The sequence below is a fragment of the Siphateles boraxobius genome, unplaced genomic scaffold (genome assembly GCF_051911475.1).
Source record: "Siphateles boraxobius isolate OS27281-9 unplaced genomic scaffold, OSU_SipBor_1 42, whole genome shotgun sequence".
Classification (NCBI taxonomy): Eukaryota; Metazoa; Chordata; class Actinopteri; order Cypriniformes; family Leuciscidae; genus Siphateles; species Siphateles boraxobius.
The window spans coordinates 368,622-389,487 of NW_027509053.1; the positions used below are offsets into that span (position 1 = coordinate 368,622).

The 20,866-nt window shown below is 39.4% G+C and overlaps 13 non-coding genes across 13 annotated transcripts; all 13 read left to right on the plus strand.

Annotated features, from left to right (window-relative positions):
- The first annotated feature begins 1,459 nt into the window (after positions 1–1,459).
- Positions 1,460–1,532, plus strand: trnav-aac (transfer RNA valine (anticodon AAC)). The gene has a single exon. It is a non-coding gene; the product is annotated as a tRNA-Val (tRNA).
- A 7,736-nt stretch (positions 1,533–9,268) lies between these two features.
- trnav-uac (transfer RNA valine (anticodon UAC)) lies at positions 9,269–9,341 on the plus strand. The gene has a single exon. It is a non-coding gene; the product is annotated as a tRNA-Val (tRNA).
- Positions 9,342–9,554: 213 nt separating this feature from the next.
- Positions 9,555–9,627, plus strand: trnav-aac (transfer RNA valine (anticodon AAC)). Its single transcript has one exon. It is a non-coding gene; the product is annotated as a tRNA-Val (tRNA).
- A 123-nt stretch (positions 9,628–9,750) lies between these two features.
- trnav-cac (transfer RNA valine (anticodon CAC)) lies at positions 9,751–9,823 on the plus strand. Its single transcript has one exon. It is a non-coding gene; the product is annotated as a tRNA-Val (tRNA).
- Positions 9,824–10,089: 266 nt separating this feature from the next.
- trnav-uac (transfer RNA valine (anticodon UAC)) lies at positions 10,090–10,162 on the plus strand. Its single transcript has one exon. It is a non-coding gene; the product is annotated as a tRNA-Val (tRNA).
- Positions 10,163–11,317: 1,155 nt separating this feature from the next.
- Positions 11,318–11,390, plus strand: trnav-uac (transfer RNA valine (anticodon UAC)). The gene has a single exon. It is a non-coding gene; the product is annotated as a tRNA-Val (tRNA).
- Positions 11,391–11,517: 127 nt separating this feature from the next.
- trnav-uac (transfer RNA valine (anticodon UAC)) lies at positions 11,518–11,590 on the plus strand. Its single transcript has one exon. It is a non-coding gene; the product is annotated as a tRNA-Val (tRNA).
- Positions 11,591–12,200: 610 nt separating this feature from the next.
- On the plus strand, positions 12,201–12,273 carry trnav-cac (transfer RNA valine (anticodon CAC)). Its single transcript has one exon. It is a non-coding gene; the product is annotated as a tRNA-Val (tRNA).
- A 4,149-nt stretch (positions 12,274–16,422) lies between these two features.
- Positions 16,423–16,495, plus strand: trnav-aac (transfer RNA valine (anticodon AAC)). Its single transcript has one exon. It is a non-coding gene; the product is annotated as a tRNA-Val (tRNA).
- Positions 16,496–18,780: 2,285 nt separating this feature from the next.
- trnav-cac (transfer RNA valine (anticodon CAC)) lies at positions 18,781–18,853 on the plus strand. The gene has a single exon. It is a non-coding gene; the product is annotated as a tRNA-Val (tRNA).
- A 1,496-nt stretch (positions 18,854–20,349) lies between these two features.
- On the plus strand, positions 20,350–20,422 carry trnav-uac (transfer RNA valine (anticodon UAC)). Its single transcript has one exon. It is a non-coding gene; the product is annotated as a tRNA-Val (tRNA).
- A 127-nt stretch (positions 20,423–20,549) lies between these two features.
- trnav-uac (transfer RNA valine (anticodon UAC)) lies at positions 20,550–20,622 on the plus strand. The gene has a single exon. It is a non-coding gene; the product is annotated as a tRNA-Val (tRNA).
- A 137-nt stretch (positions 20,623–20,759) lies between these two features.
- On the plus strand, positions 20,760–20,832 carry trnav-uac (transfer RNA valine (anticodon UAC)). Its single transcript has one exon. It is a non-coding gene; the product is annotated as a tRNA-Val (tRNA).
- The last annotated feature ends 34 nt before the right edge of the window (positions 20,833–20,866 follow it).

Sequence of the window (20,866 nt, forward strand, 5' to 3'; positions counted from 1 at the left end):
GCACCTTTACTGAGACTCGCCCACGGTGGATGGCCGTCAGCCCGTGAGCCACTTCAATGGGTTGACAGTCCTCATGGGGCTCTACCAGGACACAGGTACCCGTCCCACAGGGTCCTGCAGGTACTCGGACCCAAAGCACGGTCTCGCTCTGGGCTGGGACAGACAAAGCGTACCGACAGGCTACTCGACCGATGCCTTCTCTCTCCTTCACTTGACTAGCCACGTGCACTCTTCGGCAATCGGCCAGAATCCGGTCCCTGTCCTGCTTCGCCGATGACAGAGAAGTCCGAGCTGGCCGTCCCAGAAACAATTCCTCCGAGCAATCCAGTATAACGTTCATCCCTAGGAGTGCTCGATGAATGCCCAAGCAATGATCTCGGACGATAACGACCCCTTTCTGTTGGACGGGAACCCCTTGGACCAGAAAGTCTACCACGATGTACCCAGTGTAAGGGATGTCCAGACCATTTGCCCCCGTAAAGTCAGACTAGAAGCGTCCACTGCTTGGAGCCAATGATCTGCAACCAACTCCTGGGCCTGGCTCTCCGAAAATAACGTAACTTGAGAACCTGTATCGACCAGACAATCTATCGTGACTCCGTTAGCTTGAACCTCCACGGTGGGACAGCGCCCAACCCTGTCGTCTCGTAAAACAGGAACAGAAGGAGGGTCACACAAAGGGGTCCCGGCCACTTGACCCACAGTAGCCGGTGGGACTAAAAACCCCCTTGAGAACCCCGACGGAGCCCACACTGACGACTGATGTGTCCCGGGTCTCCACAATTAATACAGATGGGCCTTCCCTGGTCATCCCACTGGAACCGGGGGCCCACAGGACGTAGGGGGCGGCGCACAGGAGCTCGCCCCTTCTCCGAATACGACCTCTCTCTCACCATCGATCCGCCCTCGACTCGACCCCGACGAAGTTCACCCAACAGCCGGCCAAACTGCTCCCACAATTTCAAGGAGTATGCCCGAAGAGTCTGCTTAGGCCCCTGTTGATAGTTAAAGAACTGGGCACGAAGAGTGGCCACCGGGGTAGAGTCTCCATATAATCCGGACAGGAAATCGAAGATAGTTTTCGCGGTAGCCCGTGTGGCTTCTGATGCAGCAAGAACTTCTCTTTTGGCTTCTCCTTCCAAAGACCCCAACACAAACTGTACTTTCTGTGATGCACTCAGTCCCTGTAATCCGGCCAGATATTCCGTCTGCGCCTTCCAATCGTGCAAGCCCAACTCCGATCCTGGCCCTCCATAGCGCTGTGCCCAGGGAGCTCCCATAAAGATCGGTATGACTTTTGAGACAGGTGAAGGCCATCGTACCAAGGAGCTGTAGGCAGACTGCCATGCAGAATGACCTCTGTTCTGTTGTTTGTGGAATTTACAGACTGTCACACTGCCTGCAGAGCAGATTATGGGAAGGAGCCATCTTCTAAAAAGCACATGTGTTTCATCAATAGGTTTCTGTAGTGTAGTGGTCATCACGTTCGCCTAACACGCGAAAGGTCCTCGGTTCGAAACCGAGCATAAACAGTGGTTGGATTCTGACAGAAAATTTAAACTGTTTGCCACGCTAGGTGGGTGCAGCACTCATTTCTTTTATATGCTTTTTAATAAGCGTGCACCTAAAGATTTATGTCTGCAACCTGAAGACATGTTTCCGTAGTGTAGTGGTTATCACGTTCGCCTCACACGCGAAAGGTCCCCAGTTCGAAACTGTGGGTGGTTTTTGCAAAAATTTCGTATGCGATTTTCTGTTGAGCAGGTCAGTACACTTGCATGGATGTTTGTGGTTTAATCTCTTTAGAAAAGGACAAAAATAAAACAAATGACCATTGAGGTTTCCTGTTGTAGAAGATTTTATTATTTAGAAAACAAGTAATTTTGCTATATATTTGGACACAATTATTTCTTCTGTCTGTGACTTTGGATTTCCTCTGTGTATGTGAAAGACCTTGAATGGAATGTTGTTTGCTGCAGAAAATTCTATTCTGAGAAGTCACATGGTAAAAGACCTTTACCCAAAACTATCTATAGGGTGTGTTACCTTCTTTGGAAGAAGAAGTATGTATATAACTCTGAACCAAAATGTACTCGGGAGCGCGCACTGGAAGGCCAGAGGGCCAGAGAGCGTTAGAGCGCCGTTCTATGGAACGGGACGGCGTTCGAAAATAAAGTCTAATTATTTCTGGCATCAAAGATCTCTGCGAAGTTATTTTTCAGAAAGATTGAAAACCACAACATTTGGCACCCCAGATGGGACATCCGTAGGGGCTGGTGACGAACCGTGGTGGGCTTTGCTGGACGAGCGACACAAACAAAAAGTGGCCACAAGGTAAGCAATTTTTGCTTATAGTTTGTGTGGTTCGCCCGGATATTTGCCCTTTACGGTGAGACACTTAAAAAAAAGCTTCTCCAAAATTAAAGAACTACATATTTTAAACAGAGGTCTCTGATTTCGAAATAATTGCATGCAGTGTGATGTCCAATAAGAAGGCCTTGGGGATATAAGATAAATTGTAAAAACGGAACTCTCGTTTGCCAGTGTTTATATAATCTGATGCAGGTTGTATGAATATTGGTATCAATTTGGCGCTAAAGGTTTTATTATACGTACGTAAAAGATTAAGTATACTGGTAAAGGTTATCAGGTTTTTGTAAATTTGAATTAATGATAAGGGCTATCATTAGGTATACTGGTAAAGGTTATCAGGTTTTTGTACATTTGAATTAATGATAAGGGCTATCATTAAGAATACTGGTAAAGGTTACCATATCTCTGTGTTACTTATTAAGAGGGCCTTGAGGATAATAAGTTAATTGCATGTGCACAGATTAAGTTTGGATTATTGTTACCGCCTTGTTATAGGTTAACAAGGGACTGGGTAAGTTTTATGTGGATTTCGCCAAGAGGGCCTGGAAGGATGGCGAATATTGCACAGATAAGTTTAGCTTTTGGTTACCGCCTTGTTATAGGTTAACAAGGGACTATACGGAAAAGCTATGTAGTATATGACTCTGTTGTGTCGGAGGAAGTGAATCGCAGAGGTCTGTGATAGTTTAAAGTTATTCAGTGAAGTATTGTTTGTAAAAACAGTGAGAAACACTGTGAGTATAATTTAGCTCTGTGTATTTGTATGTAGGATCCTGTCCTGTGTGTCTGCTTGATTGTGACTGTGGTTAAAAATAGGTGACAAGGAATGTGTGAATGTGCTTGAGGGACAAGTACTGTATAAATGAGTATTAAAAGTAAAGGAAATAGTAAAAGAAAACAATTGTTTCAAGATATTAGTCTTGCAGATTATTGTAGTATAAATAAGTTAAAGTATAAAATATATATTAATAAATGGACTGATATATATTAATGGATAAATAAATAAAAATGCACGAGCTTAATATATTATATCTTATATCTGAAGACGTCTAAAATTTGTATCTCATTATCCCTGAAGACAAAGTGAGAAAAATTATTCCATTGTAGATAATTAAGTTTGTGCTAAGGAAAAAATGACTTGTGCAGTGTGCTAAAAGTGAACAAGATTGAGTGACCAAGTTTCAACAGTCATAAATAATTTACAGCAATCTTAGAATTGTAGTAAATGGGAATTGTTGGGAATGGGTGAGGAAAAATGTATTCACCATGTTAGATTATTTTGAGCACAGCATGCAAATACAGAAGAACGATTGAAGGCTGATTTTATGATAGGGAAAATTATTTAATTGTATTATACTCAGAAAATCAAAGTTAGATTATTGCTCATATTGCAATGAAGAAATAGCTTGCTTTTTCCATGCAACGAAGAACTTGCTTTACTAAAAACAGAATGGGAGAACTGCTGTTGTCAACCAGTGATTATTATATAATATAAAAGATCTAGGAAAAAGATGGTTAAAATTGGAATTTAGATAAAGAGCTAATATCTCAGGAACAAATATTTATAAAGACTAATTTGATCTATGCAGCTCTCTGAGTGTTCAAGTTTCAGATGGCTTCAGTGTCGAATGGAAGAGGTGAAAGGTCAAAGACGACTGCAGAGAGAAGAAGAAGAGTGGGTGAGGGGCGTTCAGCTCCCCTTCTGAAGATGACCACTCTCTGGAAAACTCAGCATGGAGAAAGACTGATTTAATGCTGGAAAAGGTGAAACTTTCACTATTTCACTGGAGACTTTTTCCTGAGGACAAGAGGAAAATCCTGAGATGCAAAGCTGTGGCAAAATCTATCAAAGCCCAAACTGAGAAGGGGCAGAGAAACAACAGAGCCTATATTCCTGTTTACACCAAGCCTTGAGTGACAGCTAGGCTGACGACACATGCAGAGCGACAGCCAAGAAGCTTTAACAGACTGATAATCTAAAAACAGAAGAACTCACCGAAACCCTTCCCTTACGGGCAACACAGGTGTGGCAACTCCGATGATCCCTTTAGAGACTGCTTCAAATTTAGTTATTATATTAACTTTATTCATTCTGATTATTCACTGGTCTCATAAGCAATTCTTTATATTCTCTGCTAAACTAACCCTCTTTGCTTTTCCAGTAGGTTCAAGTCCAGCCATATAAAAAAGAAAGAGAATACACTGAAAGAGACAAGTGGGTGCTCAACTCACTAAATAGTTCAAACCGAGGCTGGATTTGGTATAGTGAGGGCTATTATATTAAACAATTATAGGGCTAAAAGCATGAAAAATTATTCTGTAGCAAAGAAAAAGATAGACGCAAAATGTCAAAGAATTATTATTATTGTTTGCAAAACAATGATACTGGTCACTCCATTTTGTTTGGGTAAGTTTTTAGAGATATAGATTGGAGAAAAAATTACTCCAAAAGTCCAAGCTTATGAAATCGCAAAAAATGCTGTCAGAACTGGGATAATGAGATGGAAATGTTGTTGGCCATGGATCTAAGATTATGCAGAGATCTCCAATTTCTTAAAGCAGCTCATGAGCAAAAAACAAAAAAAAGAATAGGAAAAATCAGAAAAACAAATGACAAAATGTATTTGAAAAATTACAATTGGCAGGCTTATTATTCTAAAATACTTAGTCTATTAGATTTTGTAAAAATAAAAAAATAAAAGGATTATAACGGATGGTGTTAAACTAAACCTTATGATCATTGACACTAGTGTTTGACATAGCTGTGTTGACCTGATCAACCCTTGGCTAAAATTATAGGATGCCACATTTAGAGCACAACCTGCAAGAATGTATGCTGGCCAGTGTGTGTGAGAGAGACACTGAGTGTGAATGAGTGAGAGATGGTGTCTGAAGAAACATCTAAGGCAAAACAATTATTTTGCCAATACAGCTGTATTTAAAATGTAACATGTGGGCCCACAGGGCAAATTCTGCCCAATAAAATAATGACCATGGATGCATTTGGTTAAATTTCCTGGTCAAGAACTGAAGTAACAATATGAAAAAACAAAGAATGAAAAGAGAAAAATAAAAATAGAAAAAACATTGCCACATTTGCGCAGCGCATAACATATCTGACTTTCTTTTCAGCATAACACGTCTGCCTTTCTTTTCAGCATATCATGATGGAGCTGATCTATGTCAAAAGTATGAAATATTGTCTTGTAACTTTTGTATTGTGACAAAGTGGGTTGAGTATTGTCCAAGATGCCTAATAAATAGTGGGTTGATAGTGGAACTCAAGACAAAGAGATAACTGAGTTGAATTGACTAATTATAAGAGTACATTGGAAATTTATTGTGAGAAAAATGCAAAAAAGTTGCAAATAATGATCAAAAGTCAAATTTATGAAAAACAAATGAGAATATATGGATTAAAGTCCTGCTGTTAATGAAGGCAGAAAGGACACCACTCAGCCCACATTACCTTTCTACAGGTAACAGCGAGAAGGACAATGGGACAGATGAGCAGATGATTGAAATCACATGTTGTTTTCACTAACAAAAATAATTAAGCTTTAATTTACAGATAGCAGCAGTTCAATTCCAGGAAGGATTCTGGGACAAGTCTAACAAAATGAACCAGTAACTGTGCTTTGTAATTTCAGAAGAAGTGATCAACAGAGTGACATTTGAGTCCATGCCTCTCAACTTAAAATAAACCAACTGACTTCAGCAACCCCCCCCCCCAACTGAAGTGAGGGATCAAGGACATGCTGACAATGAGAGAAAGAGTCCATTGCAACGAACGACTCACTGGAGACACCCTGGTGAAAGATGTAATGATTGATGACAAGGTTAACAGAATGATCAAATCATGAATGGAAGAAAAGACAAACTTGACCAGAAACACAGTAATGAGAGGAACTGTGCAAAGAAGAGAGAATCAACAGAGATGAGTACAAGCTCAAACAATAGTCAACATCAACCAACTTTCCTATGATTGGATGTTCAGCCCTTGAATAGATTCAGTAGCAACTTAATAATAACCCCATCAAAAAAAAAAATTATTGAGGAGAAAAATATATTACGCTACATAGAAAACAATGATAATGACTAATTAAGAAAAGAAATTAAAATAATGTTAACAATTAATATAGCATAATGGGAATTAAGACAATTCATGAAGGAAAAAATTAGAACTAAAAATAACTTTAAAATAAATCTTAAAGGGTACTCAGATGTAACTTGTCAATACAAGGGTATACTTAATTAATTTAAGGCTACAGTTGAAATTAAAGCAAGTATTAACACTGGGTATTAACAAATATTCAATGTCAAAATTGAATTTATAAGATTTGATTCAATATGCAATTGACTAATATTAAGTAGTACTTATAGAAAGTTTATAGACTTACAAGAAGTTATTGAAATTCAGTAACAAACAAGCCCTTATGAACAATCTAAATGGCACCAGAGGGGGGTCAAGAATAGATATTTGGCATTCACATGAAGGACAGATTGTCGAACCAATGAATACTTTTGAATATTCTCAGTCCAGATGCGCAATGGTTTTAAACCAGTGCGCAAAGGGGGGAGTAAGATAAGGAAATTAAAAATTAAAATGAAGATAAAATTAAAGGCATTTTAAATTAAAAAGCATTTTTTGCAAAGTTTTGTGAAATTTGTGGCAAAAACAAAGTTAAGAAAAGAACAGCGACAAAAATAGGCCATATATCAGTATACCATGTGGACATGATATAGATGGGTAAAAGCAATGAAATCAACAGAGGAGGGCAGGAACAGAAATTAAATCTCTGACAGAGAAGTAATCCTTAGATTGGAAGTCTATCAGAAATAACATCAGATTATATGTCAACTAAACAGAAGTATTGAAGATTTAAAATAAGTTGCATACGAACACAAGGAAGTTTTAATAATAAATAAGATATAATGCTAATGGTTTAAAAGGTTGATAGAAAAACTTTTAGATTGTTAGATATACTGAAAAAGAAATGTACATATAAGGAATATGTAAGAGTGCAAAAAGTTGTTCTCTAGAGTTATTTTTCTAATTGTCTAATGAGTTTATTGAATGACTTTTATGAGATAAATGTAACATTGCTCTGAAGCTTTCTTAGTTAGAGTGATTACATGAGACATAATTAGTTTATTCATGATAGTTTATTTAGAAATTAGTAGAAAAAAAAAAAAAAATTTATTCAGTTTAGTCTTGAACTGAGGAGCTACAATGAGAATAGGAAGCAATATGCGAGATTAAAAAGGTCAAAATGGAATTTATTGTTTAAATTTGGTAATAAAATAGAAAGTAAGTGAAATGTATTGCAATGTATTAGATGGGTGTAAAGTGTTCTGTTCACTAAAATTGACTGACTAAAAGATGGATTCTTTGAATTTAAGAAATGATATTCTCTCATAAGAAGTGATAAAAATGAGAGAGTTATGTTTACCCAGCCATATTTTGAATTAATAGTCATATGGATCAAGTAGAACAAAAATGCATAATAAATCAATTAGACTACTATAATAAGCAGATATTTATTATAATGCTTTGTCTGCATTAGGAGAAAAACAATTATGTGAAAAAAGTAGAATGACTTATGTTTGGTGATCAGTGTTGCACTTTTACTAAATAATATTGCGCAGGGAGGAAAATTTAGCGATTACGATTGAGTCAAGAAAAACTTAAGAGCAGAAGTTAAGGAAAACTTAATGAAAAGTTTTGAAAATTAAGGTTTGCTCAATTAGGGGTATTGAAAGTGGGTTATTATTCTGTTGTATACTTTGTATATTAAGATCATTAGTTGGAAAACCACAGTTAAACGAATGGAAATGCGGAAAAAAGATAATGAAAACTAATTTGAGAGGGCAACCAAATTGATATTTACAAACCCTGGATGTTGATCCCATTAAATGAGGAATTGAGGACGAAGAAGATTGATGAGCCAGACCCTAGAGGATATCTACACCGCAAGAGAACTTTCAATAGTATAAGAGACTTTTATGTTTGATATACTCTACATAACTGTGTCAATAACAGGCAATGCTGAACCAAATGTATACACACACTTATAACACTGTCTTATTCTTTGGTTTAATTTTGATTAGGGAGAATTCGAGTTTTTTACTTTTTCCATTAAACAAAAAAGAAAGAACAACTAAAAGAAATAAAATGTATGGAAGAAGATGTTTGGCTCGAGTGCTCCTCCGGAGTGTGGTGGCTTAATCCAGTAATTGGAAAGGAGAATGAGTGACTCAATTGAGTCACTAGGTAGCATAACTGAGGGAGCTGGATTTTGAAACTACACTCTGGAAAAAAGATAGTGAATGTGAGGCTTAATAAGCCTCAGAGGAGGGAATGTAGAAGATTTTATTATTTAGAAAACAAGTAATTTTGCTATATATTTGGACACAATTATTTCTTCTGTCTGTGACTTTGGATTTCCTCTGTGTATGTGAAAGACCTTGAATGGAATGTTGTTTGCTGCAGAAAATTCTATTCTGAGAAGTCACATGGTAAAAGACCTTTACCCAAAACTATCTATAGGGTGTGTTACCTTCTTTGGAAGAAGAAGTATGTATATAACTCTGAACCAAAATGTACTCGGGAGCGCGCACTGGAAGGCCAGAGGGCCAGAGAGCGTTAGAGCGCCGTTCTATGGAACGGGACGGCGTTCGAAAATAAAGTCTAATTATTTCTGGCATCAAAGATCTCTGCGAAGTTATTTTTCAGAAAGATTGAAAACCACAACACTGTACAGTAATATAAAATGTTTGGGCTGCCAACAAAATTAGCAGCATTTTGCCATGTTAAAAACACTGGGCAATCTATAGTTTCAGTCGCTTTTGAACAAGCGTACCCTAGAAGCGGTGGGACTGACATCCAAATCAAGTTTCCGTAGTGTAGTGGTTATCACGTTTGCTTTACACGCGAAAGGTCCTCAGTTCAAAACTGGGCGGAAACAAGTGGAGGCATTTTAAATGTAATGCTCCAATTCGCTACAAAACCCTTGCTTTTGAGACAGGTGAAGGCCATCGTACCAAGGAGCTGTAGGCAGACTGCCATGCCGAATGACCTCTGTTCTGTTGTTTGTGGAATTCACAGACTGTCACACTGCTTGCAGAGCAGATTATGGGAAGGAGCCATCTTCTAAAAAGCACATGTGCGTCATCAATAGGTTTCTGTAGTGTAGTGTTCATCACGTTCGCCTAACACGCGAAAGGTCCTCGGTTCGAAACCGAGCAGAAACAGTGGTTGGATTCTGACAGAAAATTTAAACTGTTTGCCACGCTAGGTGGTAGCAGCGCTCATTTCCTTTATATGCTTTTTAATAAGCGTGCACCTAAAGATTTATGTCTGCAACATGAAGACGTGTTTCCGTGGTGTAGTGGTTATCACGTTCGCCTCACACGCGTAAGGTCCCCAGTTCAAAACTGGGCGGAAACTAAGGATGGTTTTTGCAAAAATTTCGTATGCGATTTTCTGTTGAGCAGGTCAGTACACTTGCAGGGATGTTTGTGGTTTAATCTCTTTAGAAAAGGACAAAAAGAAAACAAATGACCATTGAGGTTTCCTGTACAGTAATATAAAATGTTCGGTCTGCCAACAAAATTAGCAGCATTTTGCCATGTTAAAAACACTGGGCAGTCTATAGTTTCAGTCGCTTTTGAACAAGCGTACCCTAGAAGCGGTGGGACTGACGTCCAAATCAAGTTTCCGTAGTGTAGTGGTTATCACGTTTGCTTTACACGCGAAAGGTCCTCAGTTCAAAACTGGGCGGAAACAAGTGGAGGCATTTTAAATGTAATGCTCCAATTCGCTACAAAACCCTTGCTTTTGAGACAGGTGAAGGCCATCGTACCTAGGAGCTGTAGGCAGACTGCCATGCCGAATGATACTAGGTGGGTGCCGTCCAAATCAAGTTTCCGTAGTGTAGTGGTTATCACGTTTGCTTTACACGCAAAAGGTCCTCAGTTCAAAACTGGGCTTAAACAATTGGATGCATTTTAAATATAAATGCTACAAAACCCTTACTTTTGAGACAGGTGAAGGCCATCGTACCAAGGAGCTGTAGGCAGACTGCCATGCAGAATGACCTCTGTTCTGTTGTTTGTGGAATTTACAGACTGTCACACTGCTTGCAGAGCAGATTATGGGAAGGAGCCATCTTCTAAAAAGCATATGCACCGCATCAATAGGTTTTGTAGTGTAGTGGTCATCACGTTCGCCTAACACGCGAAAGGTCCTCGGTTCGAAACCGAGTAGAAACAGTGGTTGGATTCTGACAGAAAATGTAAACTCTTTGGCACGCTAGGTGGGTGCAGCGCTCATTTCCTTTATATGCTTTTTAATAAGCGTGCACCTAAAGATTTATGTCTGCAACCTGAAGACGTGTTTGTAGTGTAGTGGTTATCACGTTCGCCTCACACGCAAAAAGTCCCCAGTTCATTACTGGGCGGAAACTGTGGGTGATTTTTGCAAAAATTTCGTATGCGATTTTCTGTTGAGCAGGTCAGTACACTTGCAGGGATGTTTGTTGTTTAATCTCTTTAGAAAAGGACAAAAATAAAACAAATGACCATTGAGGTTTCCTGTACAGTAATATAAAATGTTAGGTCTGCCAACAAAATTAGCAGCTTTTTGCCATGTTAAAAACACTGGGCAGTCTATAGTTTCAGTCGCTTTTGAACAAGCGTACGCTAGAAGAGGTGGGAATGAGATCCAAACCAAGTTTCCGTAGTGTAGTGGTTATCACGTTCGCTTTACATGTGAAAAGTCCTCAGTTCAAAATTGTGTGGAAACAAGTGGAGGCATGTTAAATATAAATGCTGCAATTCGCTACAAAACCCTTACTTTTAAGACAGGTGAAGGCCATCATACCAAGGATCTGTAGGCAGACTGCCATGCCGAATGACACTAGGTGGGTGCCGTCCAAATCAAGTTTCCGTAGTGTAGTGGTTATCACGTTTGCTTTACACGCAAAAGGTCCTCAGTTCAAAACTGGGCGGAAACAAGTGGATTCATTTTAAATATAAATGCTACAAAACCCTTACTTTTGAGACAGGTGAAGGCCATCGTACCAAGGAGCTGTAGGCAGACTGCCATGCTGAAAGACACTAGGTGGGTGCCGTCCAAATCAAGTTTCCGTAGTGTAGTGGTTATCACGTTCGCTTTACACGCGAAAGGTCCTCAGTTCAAAATTGGGTGGAAACAAGTGGAGGCATGTTAAATATAAATGCTGCAATTCGCTACAAAACTCTTACTTTTAAGACAGGTGAAGGCCATCGTACCAAGGAGCTGTAGGCAGACTGCCATGCCGAATGACACTAGGTGGGTACCGTCCAAATCAAGTTTCCGTATTGTAGTGGTTATCACGTTTGCTTTACACGCAAAATGTCCTCAGTTCAAAACTGGGCGGAAACAAGTGGATGCATTTTAAATATAAATGCTACAAAACCCTTACTTTTGAGACAGGTGAAGGCCATCGTACCAAGGAGCTGTAGGCAGACTGCCATGCCGAATGACCTCTGTTCTGTTGTTTGTGGAATTCACAGACTGTCACACTGCTTGCAGAGTAGATTATGGGAAGGAGCCATCTTCTAAAAAGCACATGTGCCTCATCAATAGGTTTCTGTAGTGTAGTGTTCATCATGCTCGCCTAACACGCGAAAGGTCCTCTGTTCGAAACCAAGCATAAACAGTGGTTGGATTCTGACAGAATATTTAAACTGTTTGCCACGCTAGGTGGTAGCAGCGCTCATTTCCTTTATATGCTTTTTAATAAGCGTGCACCTAAAGATTTATGTCTGCAACCTGAAGACGTGTTTCCGTAGTGTAGTGGTTATCACGTTCGCCTCACACGCGAAAGGTCCCCAGTTCGAAACTGGGCGGAAACTAAGGGTGGTTTTTGCAAAAATTTCGTATGCGATTTTCTGTTGAGCAGGTCAGTACACTTGCAGGGATGTTTGTGGTTTAATCTCTTTAGAAAAGGACAAAAAGAAAACAAATGACCATTGAGGTTTCCTGTACAGTAATATAAAATGTTCGGTCTGCCAACAAAATTAGCAGCATTTTGCCATGTTAAAAACACTGGGCAGTCTATAGTTTCAGTCGCTTTTGAACAAGCGTACCCTAGAAGCGGTGGGACTGACGTCCAAATCAAGTTTCCGTAGTGTAGTGGTTATCACGTTTGCTTTACACGTCTGTCACACTGCTTGCAGAGCAGATTATGGGAAGGAGCCATCTTCTAAAAAGCACATGCCATGATATCACGTTCGCTTTACACGCAAAGGTCTTCAGTTCAAAACTGGGTGGAAACAAGTGGAGGCATGTTAAATATAAATGCTGCAATTCGATACAAAACCCTTACTTTTGAGACAGGTGAAGGCCATCGTACCAAGGAGCTGTAGGCAGACTGCCATGCCGAATGACCTCTGTTCTGTTGTTTGTGGAATTCACAGACTGTCACACTGCTTGCAGAGCAGATTATGGGAAGGAGCCATCTTCTAAAAAGCACATCCATCTCATCAATAGGTTTCTGTAGTGTAGTGGTCATCACATTCGCTTAACTCGCGAAAGGTCCTCGGTTTGAAACCGAGCAGAAACAGTGGTTGGGGTCTGACAGAAAATTTATACTGTTTGCCACGCTAGGTGAGTGTAGCGCTCATTTCCTTTATACGCTTTTTAACTCTCTTGGGTCGTTTTTTTTCCACATAGCAGCAACATAGACTTAAAATACTCCGTCATTTTACGTCATATAAATAAAATCAATACATGATTATAAACTATAGAGGGTCTTCTTTTTTTGTGTACACTCACATTAACATCAAAACCGTGTGCTTTTGTAAAATGAAGAAAATAAACAGGGTGTGCTTTCTGCCTCTCTTTCTCCGTTAAAATTTTTTCTGGTGCACGTCTCTAAACTTAAACAAAGCTCAGCGAATACTATTCACACAAGCACGAGCAATATATCTTTATAATCATTTAAGTTTGTACTTTTAAAATATCTAATTCAAAACTAAAATAAATATTCTCTGTTTATGTAATCTATTAAAAAAGAGAGAGGTGTCAGCCGATCTCAATATCGTTCTCTTAGCTCATTATTCTGCTAATCTGACACGCCCACGGAGAGCGCGCGGTATTCAAACGCAAATGATCTGAAGCAACATATGCAAAGTGTCAACGCCCCTCATAAACGTGATAACACAACAAATGTAATCATCAGATTAATGTAGCCTACTATTTCTTCTTGCGAGGCTGTGTGAGGAGTAATCCTGGGACATTTACCTCAGAACATGTGCTGTTTTTTTTTCATTCCGAGGAGCAACGGATCCATCTGATAAGTAAGTTCTTTATTATTATTGTTCTAATCGCGATATCATAGTGTATGTAAACCGCAAAAAGACTGTTTAAATATGAATCGCGTCTGTGTGTGAATGAATGAACTGAACAGTTTTTACCAAACCCTATTGCTATACTGAGATGAGTGAAAATCGACTGAAATATGTTGAAATAACGTTAAAATGTCTTTGTATTAGCAACGTATTAAACTGCAAATTAAAATTTATGCCCTAATATAGGCTCATAAAAACAACAAACGATATGCCTATGTTACAGACGAAATATGAAAGACAACATTTTGTTGACCATTTTTGGATAGATTATTAACTGTTTAATGTAAAATATGCTACTGCCACATTGAATAAGCTTTTGTTCACCAATTTCTGCTCAAATGTTATATATTAGGCTATGTTTGTTTTGTCAAAAATAAAGTCATCAAGTAGGATGCTATTATAGTGTTTGTTCCAATGTAGGCTTTATTCAAACTAATGAATCCTTAACTTTGAAATATGTATGATAAAATGTATAATTTAGTTTTTACAAAGAAATATGAAATATCCATCTGAGAAGTAAGTTTTTTTATTATTGTTCTAATCGCGATATCATAGTGTATGTAAACTGCAAAAAGACTGTTTAAATATGAATCGCGTGTGTGAATGAATGAACTGAACAGTTTTTACCAAACCCTATTGCTATACTGAGATGAGTGAAAATCGACTGAAATAGGTTGAAATAACGTTAAAATGTCTTTGTATTAGCAACGTATTAAACTGCAAATTAATATTTATATGCCCTAATATAGGCTATCATAAAAACAACAAACAATATGCCTATGTTACAGAAGAAATATGAAAGACAACATTTTGTTGACTAGTTTTAAATAGATTATTAACTGTTTACTGTAGCCTAAACTATAGACTACTGCCACATTGAATAAGCTTTTGTTCACCAATTTCTGCTCAAATGTTAAATATATTAGGCTATGTTTGTTTTGTCAAAAATAAAGTCATCAACTAGGATGCTATTATAGTGTTTGTTCCAATGTAGGCTTTATTCAAACTAATGAATCCTTAAATTTGAAATATGTATGATAAAATGTACACTTTAGTTTTGACAAAGAAATATTACACTTGAAATATTGTTATTTGAATTGTTGCTGTAATTCTAACCTTTTTAATAAAATAGCAAATAATATATTTACAAGGTAGATGTAAACAAAATCTTAAAAGGTCAATATAAGCCTTCTCTTCAAATTATTTGTATTGTGTTTTATTAGTGACAAATTTGGGGAGAGGATACATATTCAAAACTTTCTGAAAATACAGTATGAGAATTAACTACACAATTACTAGAAATGTTCACCTTGGATATTATACAATTTGCAAGCAAAAATACAAGTGGAAAAATACTATTTTTTTATAGATGTTTCCAACTGTGAACCAATTTTGTAGTATATATACACATTTATTTTCTTGTGTCCTTGTATTCTTTCTTGTGGCTCAGTGACACACCTGTGGAAAGCTCATTATGCAGGCTCATTAAGCAGGTCTTTTGTCTTCACAGGTGTGAATCAGACCATTATACATGAGTCACGCCCATTTCGCATATTGCCTTTCCAAACAAAAAGTGTTTTACTAAATTTAAATCAATGTATTGTTTTATGTGAATGATTTGGAAGGATGATTTTCAGATCATTTTGAAGCAAAAATCCTAGGCGAGAACAGCAATTAGTCAAAAGTCTTGTGGACACATATTTAGTATGTGTTTTGTGGCCTTATTTCAGAGACTTTAAGTTTTAGTTTTTTCAATAACCATGCATAAACAATATTCTCTCAAAAATACAAACATGTACATACATCTTGCTAACATATTATGGTAGCCCTGTTTGTGCTATATAGAGTGAATTTACACCTTTGCCATTAACATGTTTATAAATAACTGAAAAAAGCTCAAATGTTAGAGCATGTGAGAACACCTCCAGAACCCCAAAAATACTTTGGACCCCAGAGGGTTAACAAGCGTGCACCTAAAGATTTATGTCTGCCACCTGAAGACGTGTTTCCGTAGTGCAGAGGTTATCACGTTCGCCTCACACGCGAAAAGGTCCCAAGTTCGAAACTGGGTGGAAACAGTGGGTGGTTTTTGCAAAAATTTCGTATGCGATTTTCTGTTGAGCAGGTCAGTACACTTGCAGGGATGGTTGTGGTTTAATCTCTTTAGAAAAGGACAAAAATAAAACAACTGACCGTTGAGGTTTCCTGTACAGTAATAAAAAATGTTTGGTCTGCAAACAAAATTAGCAGCTTTTTGCCATTTTTAAAACACTGGGCAGTCTATAGTTTCAGTCGCTTTTGAACAAGCGTACCCCAGAAGCCGTGGGACTGACGTCCAAATCAAGTTTCGGAAGTTTAGTGGTTATCACGTTTGCTTTACACGCGAAAGGTCCTCAGTTCAAAACTGGGCGGAAACAAGTGGATGCGTTTTAAATATAAATGCTGCAATTCGCTACAAAACCCTTACTTTTGAGACAGGTGAAGGCCATCGTACCAAGGAGCTGTAGGCACACTGCCATGCCGAATGACACTAGGTGGGTGCCGAATGACCTCTGTTCTGTTGTTTGTGGAATTCACAGACTGTCACACTGCTTGCAGAGCAGATTATGGGAAGGAGCCATCTTCTAAAAAGCACATGCACCTCATCAATAGGTTTCTGTAGTGTAGTGGTCATCACATTCGCCTAACACGCGAAAGGTCCTCGGTTCGAAACCGAGCAGAAACAGTGGTTGGATTCTGACAGAAAACTTTAACTCTTTGCCACGCTAGGTGGGTGCAGCGCTCATTTCCTTTATATGCTTTTTAATAAGCGTGCACCTAAAGATTAATGTCTGCAACCTGAAGACGTGTTTGTAGTGTAGTGGTTATCACGTTTGCCTCACACGCGATAAGTCCCCAGTTCGAAACTGGGCGGAAACTGTGGGTGATTTTTGCAAAAATTTCGTATGCGATTTTCTGTTGAGCAGGTCAGTACACTTGCAGGGATGTTTGTGGTTTAATCTCTTAGAAAAGGACAAAAATAAAACAAATGACCATTGAGGTTTCCTGTACAGTAATATAAAATGTTCGGTCTGCCAACAAAATTAGCAGCTTTTTGCCATGTTAAAAACACTGGGCAGTCTATAGTTTCAGTCGCTTTTGAACAAGCGTACCCTAGAAGCGGTGGGACTGACGTCCAAATCAAGTTTCGGAAGTGTAGTGGTTACCACGTTTGCTTTACACGTGAAAGGTCCTCAGTTCAAAACTGGGTGGAAACAAGTGGATGCATTTTAAATATAAATGCTGCAATTCGCTACAAAACCCTTACTTTTGAGACAGGTGAAGGCCATCGTACCAAGGAGCTGTAGGCAGACTGCCATGCCGAATGACACTAGGTGGGTGCCGAATGACCTCTGTTCTGTTGTTTGTGGAATTTACAGACTGTCACACTGCTTGCAGGGCAGATTATGGGAAGGAGCCATCTTCTAAAAAGCACATCCGTCTCAACAATAGGTTTCTGTAGTGTAGTGGTCATCACATTCGCCTAACACACGAAATGTCCTCGGTTCGAAACCGAGCAGAAACAGTGGTTGGATTCTGACAGAAAATTTAAACTCTTTGCCACGCTAGTTGGGTGCAGCGCTCATTTCCTTTATATGCTTTTTAATAACCGTGCACCTAAAGATTTAGACGTGTTTGTAGTGTAGTGGTTATCACGTTCGCCTCACATGCGAAAAGTCCCCAGTTCGAAACTGGGCGGAAACTGTGGGTGTTTTTTGCAAAAATTTCGTATGCGATTTTCTGTTGAGCAGGTCAGTACACTTGCAGGGATGTTTGTGGTTTAATCTCTTTAAAAAAGGACAAAAATAAAACAAATGACCATTGAGGTTTCCTGTGAAGTAATATAAAATGTTCGGTCTGCCAACAAAATTAGCAGCTTTTTGCCATGTTAAAAACACCGGGCAGTCTATAGTTTCAGTCGCTTTTGAACAAGCGTACACTAGAAGTGTTGGGACTGACGTCTAAATCAAGTTTCCGTAGTGTAGTGGTTATCACGTTTGCTTTACACGCGAAAGGTCCTCAGTTCAAAACTTGGCGGAAACAAGTGGAGGCATTTTAAATGTAATGCTCCAATTCGCTACAAAACCCTTGCTTTTGAGACAGGTGAAGGCCATCGTACCAAGGAGCTGTAGGCAGACTGCCATGCCGAATGACCTCTGTTCTGTTGTTTGTGGAATTCACAGACTGTCACACTGCTTGCAGAGTAGATTATGGGAAGGAGCCATCTTCTAAAAAGCACATGCCATGATATCACGTTCGCTTTACCCGCAAAGGTCTTCAGTTCAAAACTGGGCGGAAACAAGTGGAGGCATGTTAAATATAAATGCTGCAATTCGATACAAAACCCTTACATTTAAGACAGGTGAAGGCCATCGTACCCAGGAGCTGTAGGCAGACTGCCATGCCGAATGACCTCTGTTCTGTTGTTTGTGGAATTCACAGACTGTCACACTGCTTGCAGAGTAGATTATGGGAAGGAGCCATCTTCTAAAAAGCACATGCCATGATATCACGTTCGCTTTACCCGCAAAGGTCTTCAGTTCAAAACTGGGCGGAAACAAGTGGAGGCATGTTAAATATAAATGCTGCAATTTGATACAAAACCCTTACATTTAAGACAGGTGAAGGCCATCGTACCCAGGAGCTGTAGGCAGACTGCCATGCCGAATGACCTCTGTTCTGTTGTTTGTGGAATTCACAGACTGTCACACTGCTTGCAGAGTAGATTATGGGAAGGAGCCATCTTCTAAAAAGCACATGTACCTCATCAATAGGTTTCTGTAGTGTAGTGTTCATCACGTTCGCCTAACACGCAAAAGGTCCTCTGTTCGAAACCGAGCAGAAACAGTGGTTGGATTCTGACAGAAAATTTAAACTTTTTGCCACGCTAGGTGGTAGCAGCGCTCCTTTCCTTTATATGCTTTTTAATAAGCGTGCACCTAAAGATTTATGTCTGGCACCTGGAGATGTGTTTCCGTAGTGTAGTGGTTATCACGTTCGCCTCACACGCGAAAGGTCCCCAGTTCGAAACTGGGCGGAAACTGTGTGTGGTTTTCGCAAAAATTTCGTATGCGATTTTCTGTTGAGCAGGTCAGTACACTTGCAGGGATGTTTGTTGTTTAATCTCTTTAGAAAAGGACAAAAATAAAACAAATGACCATTGAGGTTTCCTGTAAACTAATATAAAATGTTCGTTCTGCCAACAAAATTAGCAGCTTTTTGCCATGTTAAAAACACTGGGCAGTCTATAGTTTCAGTCGCTTTTGAACAAGCGTACGCTAGAAGAGGTGGGAATGAGATCCAAACCAATTTTCTGTAGTGTAGTGGTTATCACGTTCGCTTTACACGCGAAAGGTCCTCAGTTCAAAATTGGGTGGAAACAAGTGGAGGCATGTTAAATATAAATGCTGCAATTCGCTACAAAACCCTTACTTTTAAGACAGGTGAAGGCCATCGTACCAAGGAGCTGTAGGCAGACTGCCATGCCGAATGACACTAGGTGGGTGCCGTCCAAATCAAGTTTCCGTAGTGTAGTGGTTATCACGTTTGCTTTACACGCAAAAGGTCCTCAGTTCAAAACTGGGCTTAAACAATTGGATGCATTTTAAATATAAATGCTACAAAACCCTTACTTTTGAGACAGGTGAAGGCCATCGTACCAAGGAGCTGTAGGCAGACTGCCATGCAGAATGACCTCTGTTCTGTTGTTTGTGGAATTTACAGACTGTCACACTGCTTGCAGAGCAGATTATGGGAAGGAGCCATCTTCTAAAAAGCATATGCACCACATCAATAGGTTTTGTAGTGTAGTGGTCATCACGTTCGCCTAACACGCGAAAGGTCCTCGGTTCGAAACCGAGTAGAAACAGTGGTTGGATTCTGACAGAAAATGTAAACTCTTTGGCACGCTAGGTGGGTGCAGCGCTCATTTCCTTTATATGCTTTTTAATAAGCGTGCACCTAAAGATTTATGTCTGCAACCTGAAGACGTGTTTGTAGTGTAGTGGTTATCACGTTCGCCTCACACGCGAAAAGTCCCCAGTTCATTACTGGGCGGAAACTGTGGGTGATTTTTGCAAAAATTTCGTATGCGATTTTCTGTTGAGCAGGTCAGTACACTTGCAGGGATGTTTGTTGTTTAATCTCTTTAGAAAAGGACAAAAATAAAACAAATGACTATTGAGGTTTCCTGTACAGTAATATAAAAAAGTTCGGTCTGCCAACAAAATTAGCAGCTTTTTGCCATGTTAAAAACACTGGGCAGTCTATAGTTTCAGTCGCTTTTGAACAAGCGTACGCTAGAAGAGGTGGGAATGAGATCCAAACCAAGTTTCCGTAGTGTAGTGGTTATCACGTTCGCTTTACACGTGAAAAGTCCTCAGTTCAAAATTGGGTGGAAACAAGTGGAGGCATGTTAAATATAAATGCTGCAATTCGCTACAAAACCCTTACTTTTAAGACAGGTGAAGGCCATCATACCAAGGAGCTGTAGGCAGACTCCCATGCCGAATGACACTAGGTGGGTGCCGTCCAAATCAAGTTTCCGTAGTGTAGTGGTTATCACGTTTGCTTTACACGCAAAAGGTCCTCAGTTCAAAACTGGGCGGAAACAGGTGGATTCATTTTAAATATAAATGCTACAAAACCCTTACTTTTGAGACAGGTGAAGGCCATCGTACCAAGGAGCTGTAGGCAGACTGCCATGCCGAAAGACACTAGGTGGGTGCCATCCAAATCAAGTTTCCGTAGTGTAGTGGTTATCACGTTCGCTTTACACGCGAAAGGTCCTCAGTTCAAAATTGGGTGGAAACAAGTGGAGGCATGTTAAATATAAATGCTGCAATTCGCTACAAAACCCTTACTTTTAAGACAGGTGAAGGCCATCGTACCAAGGAGCTGTAGGCAGACTGCCATGCCGAATGACACTAGGTGGGTACCGTCCAAATCAAGTTTCCGTAGTGTAGTGGTTATCACGTTTGCTTTACACGCAAAATGTCCTCAGTTCAAAACTGGGCGGAAACAAGTGGATGCATTTTAAATATAAATGCTACAAAAC